A 15019-nucleotide genomic window follows, 5' to 3' on the forward strand; every position below is an offset into this window, starting at 1 on the left:
GCTGTATACCATATGGCAATTCTCTTTGGCATCTGGTTACCTTGCACCACTGCACAACTATTGGTATTCCAGAGCGCTGCACAGTAGCATAAGGGGTATTTTCCTCTAGGCTCACACTTCAGGATCTTTCTGAAGATAGCAGAAAGACCAGTACTCTGAGGCCCTATGAGAGCTGTTACAGTTCAAGCTACCTCTGGCACTGGAGCACACAGCCACCAGGAATCAATTTAGGGTCTTTACTCACATGTCCCCAAGACAGCTGACACCTTCCAGCTTCCTCTGGACATAGTCAAGTGAGGGAGACAATCCTTCTGCAGACCAGATCACTTGTGGAAGTCCTACAGCCAGCTCCTCTGAAGATCAGTCTAGGCTCTCAGCCCTGACACCACTGAGGCCTCAAGAACAGCTATACAGTCCCAAAGGATCCCCCCGGCGTGATCTTTGGGATGCCATATATTTGAGGTGTGTGCTTAAATAGAGGGATCTCACCTTTTTTACACAGTATTAGATAAGTATAGGACCCTGGTTTGAGTTTCCCCTTTCTCTATTTTCTTTGTATACTTTGATACCCCGCTGTGGCTTGGTTGCTATGCAACCGGGCTATGCAAGTTATTTGTCATTTTGCACATGCGAGCTCGATATCTAGAGGATCCGGGCCGCTGTATTTGTGTAAGATGCAGTGACGTCATGACGCTGCGACGCCGGACACATAGCGGTGCTGCACTCTACGTCACCCTTGTTAGCATATTTAAATCTATGCCAGATGTGGTGTGTTGTCACTGCAAACCTTGGGAAGCACTATTTCTAATACTTGACATTGCTGTATCTCCTTTTGAATGTATGATCCTGTTCAAGGTGGGTTTTGGCTCTGAGCGGCGTGCTGTAATGCCCCTTCTTTCTCATATTTTTTACTATTTGCTCTAATTAGGTACTCCCTTATGTTATTTCTTACAGACCACTTTCTAGTGAATAGATGTGAATTTATTAGATCCATCTGGAGGGGATACCTACACATCCTCCTTTTATATATACTTTCACAAGCTGTATGTCCATTTTTTATTGGACTGTATGGAGGTAGGATATAGCTTATTATACAAACTATTTTTGCACCTCTGGTATATTTCATTATTACTGAGTAATATCTCGTGCATATATCTCCATAGATCCTCAATTGAAATAACGGACTGTGGTAGAAATTGCACACTAACTCTCATGTGTGGTCTCTCTCGATTACTGCAATTTGGGTGGATCATTGTTGACAGGCGTGGGCCAACGACCGACCTCAGTGTCCTTTCAACCTTGGGGTGGTGGATATGTGATACAGTTGCCATCATGGTCCCAGCAGTGAGATTTTTATGGTGACCATCCCTGAGTATGTCCCTTTTATGCAATTATGCTGTATGCTCTTTATTCAAAGCAATTGCTTAGACCGATGTATGTAACATGTTACTTAATATGTTTAATTTTTGATTTTACTATATAGTATGATTCGGCTCCATGACTTGACCCTGATGAAGGGACATCTTTACAGTCCCGAAACGCGTTGGGCCGTCTGGACTATCTAGGATAATCACTACCATCGACACCATTGTTTTTAGTGATTTTGTAATATTTGCATTTATGTACAGTGTTTTGGTATATTGTATATTTTTGAATAAATGATTTTACTTTTTTATTTTTTATTGTCGTTAAAATCCCACTCCTTTGGGGATATTCTTTTTATCTCTAGGCTTCTTTCAGAGGCAAGGGGAAACAATCAAACTTCCAGCCTGTGAAACCCTGAACAGACCTGAACAAATATTCTTGTCTCCCTTGACTACAGAAGGAGCCAAAAACTAAATTTGCCAAGAACCCTACACTAGGAGGGTGCTACATCTGTAATACATTATAACACGATATAAGTAATCATCAAATAAATCTTTGCACGCTAGGTACATGTTACTTGTTCCATACCATCATGAGTCGAGGAGAAACAATTCTATAGAAAATAACATTAGAATTCCCTTTTCTGCCACATCATACCCCAAATGTCCTCTCTAAATAGGGTTATAAGTACGTACAATACCACTGATAACTCTTATGTTGAATGTACCTCCATCCATGAATCCCAGTCCTTTCAAACTCCCTTTGTGTATCAATCAGGACACTTTTTCATTTTTGTGAATCATAAACTACAAAGTCCAAGTTCTGACATGAGGCAAGGCTGGGTGGTGGACAGAGAATCCAAACACCTCAGACAACAATTCAGAAATAGTCTTCAGATGGCAAACCTGTAAAAACCAGTAAAGGTACATTAGCTAAGAAACATATATAGTTACATAGTAGGTGAGGTTGAAAAAAGACACAAGTCCATCAAGTCCAACCTGTGTGTGTGCTTTTGTTAGCTTCACATTGTATATCCCTGTATGTTGTCAAAGAACAAATCTCTGCAGCAGTTTAAGAATAACCTTTGGGGTTTTATTTTCATATTATACTAAAATTAGGAAGTTGTGTTTTTTTACCATAAGTCACTAAGGCTAGGTTTCCACTATTGTGACATGAAAGTCGTGCAATTTTTTTTTTTGCTGAGATTTTGATGCGATTTGAAGCAATGCCTGTGTATTCATGAGGTCTATAGGCCTCGAATCACATAAAAGTGGGACCAAAGTAGTGCAGGAACTACTTTGAAGTCACACATATATGAACAGTACTCATTGGAAATCATGGGGTACAACTTGTCATGCGACTTTGCAGTACAGAGCCTAAATGGTAATTTAAATTTTCACTTTAATAAAAAATGCAACGTGCCAGTTTACAAATATTTTGTATTTATTATTTTAGTAAAAGCATAGTTTTACCTCAAATGTGGAGGTTACATTCTGTTTGTGATAACAATTATTTCAGATAAATTTTATCTAAAGTATTGCTTTTTAAAAACGTCTGTGCAATTATCATGTGATGTATAAAATCAGCAGCCCCACTTTTTTATTCTACAGGTACTTGTTATTTATCATTTAAAAATAAGAATGCTGACACTGCATACCTCCATAGACTTTCAAAATATTCATATAATTCTGAACATCTCCAGTATAATCTATATATTAAATGCATTGGATATACCATTTACAATGTATTCATGAAGTCTATATAATCTACCATGTTTTATATTCCATTTCAATCTTGAGAAGAATGAAAATTTCCTTGTCAAACACACAGTATGTAATAATTAGCAGACTTTGTTTTCATAGACAATCATAAATGTAGTGGATGCAAACATAATAATTTCCTTTGTATTCATGTACCCTGTCTAGACAGATAAAACTTATGAAAGACATTATAAATTTGGAGTTATATGAAATGCTGCACACAGAATAATAAATAACACACCAGGGTAAAAATAATAGTTATGCAGTCAGGTTGAAAAAAGATACAAGTTAATCCAAATCAACCAATAGCAAAAAAAGGACAAACAAATAGAAAGCCTCGCTATACACAATCTAATACCCACAGTTGACCCAGAGGAAGGCAAAACAGCTAATGTTTGTACATAATACATTGCCATTAATATAATAATAGTATCTAAGCTTTGATTTTAAAACATGCATTCAAAACAGATTTTACTTGAGTGAAGCAAAGTTTCATCCCATACCTCAGCCTATTGCATTAGGGTGTGCAACCCAAAGCTCAGACACGCGTGATATATATATATTGTACAGGACACCAAGGTTGGGTCCTGGACGGGTACTATATATCGCCAATATTTGGGTTGTGGTCCCTTTTAAAGGAAGTGTGATAGTATTCAGCGGGTCACCCAGGATGGGTGAGATATTCCCGGGAATAGCATTAATCAGGAGAGGACTGACTTGCAGTTCTCTCTGTATTAATAGAGAGATGGCAATGTGTCAGCATCCGGTGCTTGTGGCTCCTGATTTTGCAAAAGAGTTTGTGGTGCAGACAGATGCCTCAAGTGGGGTCTTAGGAGCAGTATTGTTTCAAGAGGTCAATGGGGAAGAGCACCTAGTAGTTTTTCTAAGTAGGAAGCTGACGACAGCAGAGAAAAACTATGCTGTGGTAGAGAGTAGGGTTGTCCCGATACCACTTTTTTAGGACCAAGTACAAGTACCGATACTTTTTTTTCAAGTACTCGCCGATACCGATTACCGATACTTTTTTTTTAATGTCACGTGACAGTTTTTTTTTTTTGCTATTTTTGGTGGGGGGGGGGGGGGGGGTGAACGTTGTATGTGTGTGTGTTTTTTTTTGTTTTGTTTTTTACAATTTTTATTTTTTACAATAATATTTTTTTATTCTTTATTGGTTTTTTTTTTTTTTTGTTTTTTTTTTAATCAGCCCTTTTGGGGGGCTTTGGTGAGATATCAGTGGTCTTAACAGACCTCTGATATCTCCCCCTTGAGACAGAGAAAGAGACAGAGGATAGAGATTCCCCAGTCCCTTTCTCTGCAGCGTCAGCTGCACTGAGAATGAATGGAGAGAAGACAGCGGCTCCTCTCCATTCATAAACTGACACATTGTAATCACAGGAGATTACAATGTTTCAGTTATGTGAATGGACAGAGTCAGCTGACTCTATCCATACACAAAGGAAGGAGGAGGGGGACGGAGGAACTGAGGGGGAGAACGGAGGGGACAGATAAGGAGAGAGGAACGGAGGGGACAGATAAGGAGAGAGGAACGGAGGGGGAGAACGGAGGGGGACAGATAAGGAGAGAGGAATGCAGAGGAAAGGAGGAGGCACAGAGGAAAGGAGGGGGCACGGAGGAGGATGCAGTGACAGTCAGCTGTGAGCGATCACTGCTGTATGTCACTAAAGCTGGTGAAAGCCGCTGGGGGAGAATCTTGTAACTCCCCCACGCGCCGATCACAGCTGTCCTGTAGGTATCGGGGGAAGCATCGGGAGCATTTGCCCGAGTACAAGTACTTGGGCAAATGCTCGGTATCGGTGCCGATACCGATACTAGTATCGGTATCGGGACAACCCTAGTAGAGAGGGAGTGTCTTGCTATCAAGTGGGCTCTGGACTCACTATGATATTTTCTCCTAGGTAAGAGGTTTTGCCTGGTGTCAGACCATGCCCCCATTGACCTGGATGAAACAAAACAAGCACATCAATGCCAGGGTGAAAAGGTGGTTCCTTTCTCTCCAGGAGTTTAATTTCAGGGTAGAGCACAGACCCTGGAGACAACATCAGAATGCTGATGCCCTCTCCCGAGTCCATTGTATGGTGGTGAATGGTGCCTCCAACACCTCCGCGTTGAGGCAGAGGGGGGGATATGTACAGGGCACCAAGGTTGGGTCCTGGACGGGTACTATATTTTGCCAATATTTGGGTTGTGGTCCCTTTAAGGGAAGTGTGATAGTATTCAGGGGGTCACCCAGGATGGGTGAGAGATTCCCGGGAATAGCGTTAATCAGGAGAGGACTGACTCGCAGTTCTCTCTGTATTAATAGAGAGATATTTGGGACCTGGAATTTCAGAGGCTCTGAAGTGATATTCGGGTGGGAAAGAGCCTCCAGCACACAGTGTTAAGAGCGTCCAGGAAGCAGCTCTTAAAGACAGGAAGTAGTGCTAGGTGTGTTGGTGAGGAAGAGTTGGTGAATACACCTGTCTTGGAGAGCCATGAGTTTGCTGGTGGCTGCTAAAAACAATCAATAAGGTCTGTTAAAACCTTGGGATAAAGACCCATCCACAAACTGTAGGTGTCTTTTTACTTTTACTTTTGTGCTGAAGATAAGCTGACTTTATTTTGTGTTTTTGCTTGTGTGCTGCTGGAAGCCTTATTTTGATTTGCTTGCTGAAAATAAAAGCCTTTTTGTTTAAAGTTTACCTGCTTTGCACTCGGTCCTGTGGAGCTACAATCCTCCAAACGTTACATGGGGTGTAAAGATATCTGGCACACCCTGTGTGCACGCCTATGGGCTCTTTCACACGGACGATCCGTATGTCCGTTTTTCATCCTTCCGTTTTCGGATGAAAAACGGTCATACATGTATCCCTATGGAGCGTCGGATGTCAGCGGTGACATGTCCGCTGACATCCGACCCGCTCCGATCCGAAAAAGTGTAACGGAGGAAAACCCTACTTATCCATCTGTTTTCGGATCGGATCGGGTGATGACGGACTCTACGGTCCGTCATCATCCGATCCCCCATAGGGGAGAGCGGCGCTCTGACAGGTCCGTCGCTGCACAGTGTGCAGCAACGGACCTGTCATTTTCCTGCTCAGCGGGGATTGGCGGAGCGATCCCCGCTGAGCAAGCGGGTGTTCACAGGGCGGATCATCACTGATCCGCCCCGTGTGAAAGAGCCCTATGTCTTAAAAGCAGTTCTAATTGCGGGATCTCCAGCCAGTCCAACTATAGTTGTAAGAGGCAAAACCTTTGGTGTCACCAGGTAAATTAAATTCTCCATATACAGCATATCCAAGGAGAACCCACTAGTGGGTGAGTGATAAAGCATTTGTATGTGCCGGGCCTGCTTCTGGAAATCACTGAAATCACTTATTTGATGGCTTTGTATATTCAACAAATTTTTATTTAAATTGCCTTTAAGATCATAAAAATAACCCTGAAGTGTTACTAAACCCTCCTATCAGTGTGACGGCCAGGGGCGGATAATTGCACAGGCTGGTCTAGGCTGCAGCCAAGGGCCCCCGATTGGCCATGATATTTTTATTAATTTATATATATTTATGTATATGCAGAATAAAAACCATGCCTGCGTGTTATACGAATACGCCGATGAATGTTTTTTTTTTTACCAACAGGGGGCGGGGATTGGGCGGTCCGCCCCGGGTGCCACCCATTGGGGGGGTGTCAGGCCAGCTGTACCGCCTCTCCTGGCCCTGAGACAGCGCTGCCAGCATACTTTAAAGTTGAGAAAACATTACTGCCAGCTCTTTCTCATGCACAGCTCCTCGTGTGTCACTCTCAATGTGAATGGAAGTCTCTTAATACCTCAATTAAATCTGCTCTGTCTGGCCGCTCTCCTCTTTGATTTACAATGAGTGACACAGGAGGAGCGGTGTATGAGAAAGGGCTGGCAGTGATGTTTTCTCAACTTTAAAGTATTCTTTCCCAGGAGACTGGGGGTCTTCTGGGAGTGCAGGGGGGCTTTATAATGAAAGAGGCCTGTGTGATATGCAGGCAAAGGGGTCTGTGTACTATGCAGATGTGAGATGTCTGTGTACTGTGCAGGGAAAGGGGGCTGTGTTATGTGCAGGGGGTCTGTGTACTGTGCAGAGGGTTGTGTACTGTGCAGGGAAAGGGGTCTGTTTACTGTGCCTGTAACCAATGCCAGCGGGGAGCGCTCTTTTTTCAAAACTGTGACTAGTTAAAAATAGACTAAGATCTACTATGGGCCAAAACAGATGTCTTTGATGTCAATTGAAAATGACATTCTGCGCAAATTGGAATTTACCAGCCTCATTAAGGACTTCTCTGTTAGAAAAGCAAGGAAGAAAAACTTCTAAAGGTAGGAATATGTATGATTGTTCTGCTGTTGATTATTGCTTGCTTTTATGTGCTGCTGCTGCTGTTTATGGCATTTGTATGGCTTTTATGTCATTGGAATATTACACAGCGTTTCGATTGGTCTCTGTCAGGATGTTGTGATTTTGCCTCAGTTAAACAGGAGCTGCTGCAGACGTTTTTGGCCTAACTGTTGGTTTAGGCTCCATTCACACTAACGCGTTTTTTGATGCATTTTGCAGAAATGCATGGGAATTCTTTAACATGGGTTCCTATGGAACATGTTCACATCAATGCATTTTTGTACCTCTGTGTTTTTGGAAAGGGTCGGGGACTTTTTTTCATGCAAAATGCAGCGTTTTGCATGTAATAGAATTCAATGGACCAGCATCAAAAACGCAAGTACAGCATTTTTACAGCGTTTGACGCGTTTTGCGTTTTTGGGGGTTTTTTTTACTGTATACAGTTTTTGTTTTTAGACTGTAAAGAAAAAAAACCCCGCAAAAACGCTGTAAAAACACTGCTCAAAAACGTGGCAAGCACCACAAAAAACACTGCAGAAACGCTCAAAAGCAACATGCATAGATGTGAATCGAGCCTTAGAAAGGTAAAATCTGTTACCAGCTTGCAGGTGTATTTTGAATGCTTTTTTTCTGTGGCATTGCTGTTTATAGTAGGCTCATGTCTGAATGTGTTTGGGCTGTAGACCTGAGAGTTGCACTTGAGGCGTGTAATATAGGTCTACCCTTTTACACATGGCACTAAATAATTTATTTTCTGGTAAAGCATGCTTAGGAGGGGGCCACACAAAAAGTAGCCTAGGGGCCATGACCACCTTAATCCTCCACTGGTGACGACTGGTGGTACATGCTTGGGGGGGGGGCAGCAATCTGTCCGCCACAACAATTCCCCCCCCCCCCCCGGTCGATCGGTCTCCGCGCTTACCTCATCTAGGTCACAGGCCTCCTCCGGACAGCAGGCCTCTGAGTCTTCTCCTTCCTCGGCTTCACAGCGGCGCGGCTTCCCCTGCCTCTCCTCCCCTCCTCCTTGGCGGGCAACCAATAGGATCACTTCTTCTCTCTGCCAATCGGGTCTCAGGACCCACTTCCTGAGCTGGGATTGGCTGGGAGGAGAAGCAGGAAGACAATAGCAAATATTAATTTGAAATTGTCACACAACTGGGTGGGCTTGGCCTCCTATCCTTTTGCAGTTGAACGTGTTCACCTTTTCCAGAAAAAGCATATGCAGTCCAGGGGCAATCAAGTAGATATTAAAAAATATACCTGTAAGCTATTTGGGCTCCTGCGAAAGCCTGGACAAAAAACAGCCAGCTAGCAATCTCCATGTCCTGCCTTGTTGCTAGGATGTGAAAACCATTGTTTTTCACCGTTGTGATGCTGGAAGCAAATTTCCAACAATTTTTATGTACTAGCAATAAGACAGGATGTGTAGATCACCAAATGGGAGTTTTTCAGTCAGGCTTCGAGTGGCTTCAAATGGCCTACAGGTATGATAATAAAATTATTGAACATATACAGTGCCTTGAAAAAGTATTCACACCCCTTGACATTTTCCACATTTAGTCATGTTACAACCAAAAGCGTAAATGCATTTTATTGGGATTTTATGTGATAGACCAACACTAAGTGGCACTGGCATCTAATTGTGAACTGGAAGGAAAATCATAAATGGTTTTTAAAACTTTTTTACAAATAAATATTTGAAAAGCATTTGTCAATATTTTACAGGACTACCTTTCACTGCAATTACAGCTGCAAGTCTTTTTGGGTATGTCTCTACGAGCTTTGCACATCTTGAGTGACATTTTTGCCCATTCATCTTTCCAAAATTGTTCAAGCTCTGCCAGATCGCGTGAAGAGCATCTGTGAACAGCAGTTTTCAAGTCTTGCCACAGATTCCTAATTGGATTTAGGTCTGGACTTTGACTGAGCCATTCTAACATATATGAATATGTTTTGATCGAAACCATTCCATTGTAGCTCTGGCTGTATGTTTAGGGTCGTTGTCCTGCTGGAAGGTGAACCTCCAACCCAATCTTAAAGAGAAGGTCCAGCCAAAAATATAAAAGTCAGCAGCTATAAATACTGTGGCTGCTGCCTTTTAATATTAGGGCACTTACCTGTCCAGGGAGCCCGTGATGTCAGCACCCCAGCCGATCTTCGAATTGACTCTGGGGTGCTGCCACCGCCATTCCTGGTAAGGTAACCCTACTGCACATGCGCTTTCCAATTGGCCCGGCGGCGGGAGATGGAGGAGGGGGGCTGAATTTTCGGGAGATCGGGCCACGGCCCATTTCGGGAAAGGGACCTGTCATAAACAGGTCCCCGGTACCCCCCCTCCCCCCTGAAAGGTGCCAAATGTGACACCGGATGGGGGGGAGGAAGCATATAAGCAGAAGTTCCACTTTTGGGTGGAACTCCACTTTAAGACTTTTGCAGACTCTAATGCCCCGTACACACGGTCGGATTTTCCGATGGACATTGTCCGATCGGAGCGTGTTGTCGGAAATTCCGACCGTGTGTGGGCTCCATTGGACATTTTCCATCGGATTTTCCGACACACAAAGTTGGACAGCAGGAGATAAAATTTTCCGACAACAAAATCCGATCGTGTCAATTCCGACCGTGTGTGGCCTGTTCCGACGCACAAAGTGCCACGCATGCTCAGAAGAAATTCCAACATGGGACAGCTCGTTCTGGTAAACGTAGCGTTTGGAATGGATACAGCACTTTCGTCACGCTGCAATGTTCAAAATGGTTTAATACAGCGCACTCTCTTCTTCTTTATAATGTGACAAGAATTAAGTAGTTTTGCTGCTCCTAGTCACACACACTTCTCACAAACTTATTTCGTTACTATTTATCGGGATTCCCTCAATATATTTAGATTTCTCACATCTGACAACAAAATTTTTTTTTATTTTTGGACTTTAATGTAGATTCTTTTTTTGTGTTTCTCTTTTTTATTTATTTATTTTTTTTTTGGTGATTTTGATTTGTACTCCCGAAAATGTTTGTGTGTGTTTTTGGTGACAAGTTCCCACAACACCACTAATATGTTGTTCTATTTAATCTGTAGGAGATTGTTTGGTGTTGTTGTCCCTTGTTAATTTCACATTGTACTTTAGAAATGTACCTAAATCGTCACCAACAAACTGTCCTTTTTGGATGAAAACACACACAGGAGAGTAGAATTTACCCAAAAAAATTTTATTAAGGGGTCACAACTATAAACAAAGAGGGAGGCAACGCTGGAGAAACTGCAGAAGTGGGTGAAGCCTGGGACCCCCAGGGCAGACATCAATTATTTAAAAGCAAAATTGGTGGCCTGAGGAGTCCATATCTAAGGGAGTGCAGTCTGGTCCAGAAGTCCCAGAGATCCGGAAAGCAGCAGATGACATCTGTGTCCCCAGGCTGTGGTCATACGAGAGACTGCATCTTCTGTCAGACCAGACTGAACCCAGGGTCATCACTCTTTGGTCTTCTTTCCACGCTTCCTTACAGGCTTTGGCTGTGGTGGTGGAGTTGTGGCAGCAGGAGGAGGAGGATCGTCCCTCTCAATGACATCCGTCTTGTGTGTCAGTTCCCCACTCAACCCCTTACGAAGGACTTTATAAATCAGGTCCTCAGAGATCTTGCGTTGACCCTCCTGCATGCCCTGCAATTTTGTGGCAGCCATGCAGGCAAAGGCCTCTTCAGGACTGGGGAAGGCTCGGAGGGACGCCGAAGCCTCCTGGATCAGCCTGTACGCTGAATCCTGCACGGGACTCGGAGTAGCCTTCCTGGCTCGTTTATATGGCAGGCGGAGGGGAGGGACCTGAGACTCAGTCAGGCTGCGACTTGTCCCAGGCTTCTCTTGGCTGCCACTTAGCCCCGCCTCCTCCTGGCTGCCACTAATCCCGCCTCCTCCTGGCTGACACTAATAACCCCCGCCTCCTCCTGACTGCCATATTCCACAGCTTCCTCCTGGCTGAGGTCTTCCTGTGTATGAAAAAGGGACATAGTTTTAGTTTTTTATTCATCAATCACACACAATTTTCACCTCCTGACTGCTGCAAATTCAATGTTAACAAATATAACAGACTATCCTTCTGAGCCCAGCAGTTTTCATTCTTTTCCCAATTTTGGGTGCCCACTACTGTCTATTGATATGTAAAGCACTTTTTTTAATCAGCAATTAGTGATCAATAATAACATCTAATAAACATCATTTATTTATTGCCCAGAAATCTGTAGAAGAATGCTATACCTGACTCCAGCTGGGCTCCTCCACTTCTTCCTGGCTGGAAGGCCCAGGTTGGACATCGGAAGCCTCAGCTGGGATGGAAGGAAGTGTGGAAGGAAGAGTGGAGAGGGATTCCCTGACTTCAGTGTGGTCTGACAGAAATCGCAGTCTCTCGTAGTACCACAGCCTGGGGACATAAATGTCATCTGCTGCAGCTCCGGATCTCTGGGAATCTGTGACCTTCTTGCGCTCCCTTAGATAAGTGCTCCTCAGGCCACCAATTTTTGCTTTTAAATAAGGGATGGTTGCTGTGGGGACCACCGGCTTCACCAACTCCAGCAGTTTCTCCAGCGCTGCCTGCCTCTGTTTATGGTTATAGTGGGGGTGTCTCACTTGCCACAGACAGGGCAGCTCCCTGTACTTGTCAATAAACAGGGGCATGAAATTGTGGTCGTTGAACCCATCCATTTTCTCTGCAAGACACAACACAAGACAAAGCCTAATGTCAGGCCAAACTCCCCTAATCTTGTTACAATATAGGCTTCCATTTCGAAGCAGTATAGGCCCAAGTTTAGATCCTACCTTCGTTAGCACGATCGGCGTCTCCGATGCTCCTTCCTCCGCTCACAGATCGTACGTAAGACGCGCGCGTTACGATTTATACACACTGCGCATGCGTATAACTCCGCCCGCCCCTGACGTTCTTTCTAGTCTATTCCCCGCCCCTTTTCGTTCAGCGCAGTGGAGGAAGAGCACATGGCGGAGAGACAGCAGGATAGTGCTAAGTACAGCAACGAGGAGGAGGAGGAAAGGCTGGAGCCTGAAACGTCCCGATCCAGAAGGAGATTAAAGGACTCAAATATGTCCTTTGGGGAGATGTTGGAGATGGTGGACATCCTGAAGAAGGCCGACTATGATGGAAAGTATGGGCCTTACCCCAACCCCAATGTCCGAAAGGCCAAGATCATGGCGAAAGTGGTCAGGAGTCTGCACCGGAATTTCGGGGTACGACGATCGAAAGATCAGCTCAGGAAGCGGTGGTCGGACCTGAAATTACGAGAACATGAGCAGTACAGAAAGATCCGGAGAGTGCTGCAAAAAAGTAAGTAGTTGTGCTGTGTTCCTATTCTTTTTGTGTTTATTACGTTCGTGCTGCTCCATGTGCTTTTAGGAACTGTTGTACAGTTTAAAATGGCAACTTTCATGTTCATGGGCACATTATTCGTTCGGATCACACATTGTTATTTCGGACGATAAAATACCATTGTTTAGGCCATATGCATTTGGCCACCATTTTGACGCCCTATACTTGTCTTCAAAGAATTGGGTTGTGTAGATGGCTTTGTTACTAGAATGAAATGCAAACTAGATTGTGTGTAAGGAGAGGACACTGAGCAGCTGTTTTCACATCTGGACACTGGAGCACTAGTGTGGGACACAAGAACACCATTTTTATTAGGGGGGCCACACAGGTGCTCCAGTGTATACTATAGGGGGGGCTACATCTGTGAAGCTTTTACCAAACAGGTAAAGTATTGCAGCTTGACAAAGGACACTAAAAAAGCTACATCTTGGAACTCGGCTAAAATAGACAATTGTACCCCACTTCCAAGCAATGTTTCATCTTTATAGTTCTGACATCAAATATCTGTGTGCTAATTATCCCATTTTTGTTTTACATAGGGGAGAAAAAACTCGGAGGACACCCCTCATCCGAGGAGACCAGAGCCCCCCCCCCTCTGGAAGAAGGGGAAATCCACCCATCACAAGATGAGCAGGAGGATGAAGACGTGGTGGAAGTAGTTACCACAACAGGTGAGTGTCTGCAACCACAGGCTCAGATAAGAGATGGATGGCGGCATTTTTTTGAAAACTAATTTATTTTGGGTTCCTCTCTTTTTAGGTGATCGTGATGTTGTGGATCCAGATCCTTTCACATCCGAAAGTGCCCAGATCCTGATCGGGGAGATCATGGGGTGTAATTAACAATTGCAAATCATCAAGCAAAACATCAATGATGTTATTCCAAAATATAAAAACATCATTGATGTTTTGCGGCGAGTTTAAAGCCCCTCCAAATCACTTTCTTCTTTTGTGTGCTACAATGTGCGAAATGTTTTTGTGATTTTTCCCAAAGCCAAATTTGGAGGATGCACACAGTGTGTCAACATGTGCTATCTGCCATCACGGGAGATCAATGGACGCGTTTTGGGGGTGCAACCCCTTCCTCAATAATAAAGTAGCGGTGAGGAAGGGCTTTCTCCCCCAAAACACGTCCCTTGATCCCCCCTGATGGCAGATAGCACATGTTGACATTGTGAAATTTGTGTGCATCTTCCAAATTTGGCTTTTCCAGGGGTGATTTCCCCCCATCTGAACGCAATATCAAACACAGTTCATAAATACTCATGTCTGATATTGCCTTCAAGTTCTACCAAATGTGAACTTTGTAAGATCAAGATTTGTGTCTTTCTTGTGGGTTTTACACAGGCCTGGTTTCTATAAAATGCACATTTTGATTTTGGATAATGACACCACAAAAATTGTTATACAACAAACATGTTGGTTTGTGAGAAAAACCTTTGGTAAATGCACATGTGATTGTGCTGGTATTAAAAAGATTGTTCATCAAGAATGTGTGGATTATTGTCTCAACACTACAACACTTTTGGGGTGATGTAATTGTTGTTTTATGAGAAAATGGGGGTAATTTCCTAAGGGGAAATCCACTTTGCACTACAAGTGCAGTTTCAGTGCAGTTGCAAGTGCACTTGTAGTGAAAAGTGTCTTTGCATTTAGTAAATAACAGCCAACAGTGCTTTGTATAAGGTTACACAATCACGACATTTTCTGCACTCCACACATTTCTGTCAGGGTCAGCTAAAACAAACACAAGCAGTAAATGTCCACAAAGAAGAGCCTGGGGGGAGATGCCTGTCGAGAACTTCAGGTCCTGCAGACTTCTCCCTGTGGCCAAATACCGCAGGGTAGCGATCAACCTCTGCTCCGGAGTGATGGCTTGCCTCATGCAGGTATCCTGCCTACTGATATAGGGGGTCAGCGAAGCCAACAAACGGTGAAACACGGGGTCCGTCATCCTGAGAAAGTTCCTTAAATCATCAGGATTATTCTCACAGATCTCACGGAGCAAAGGCATATGAGAGAACTGGTCATGCTGAAGCAACCAATTCTTGGTCCCTGAACTCCCCCCCTCCCTGTTCATGGACTGGACTTGTGTCAAGGTCAGGACCCCAACACCAATCCCCCGCACAGCACGAACTGTACGAGGAGTACGCATACGAAACATG

Source organism: Aquarana catesbeiana, linkage group LG08 (assembly GCF_042186555.1).
Source record: "Aquarana catesbeiana isolate 2022-GZ linkage group LG08, ASM4218655v1, whole genome shotgun sequence".
Lineage (NCBI taxonomy): Eukaryota > Metazoa > Chordata > Amphibia > Anura > Ranidae > Aquarana > Aquarana catesbeiana.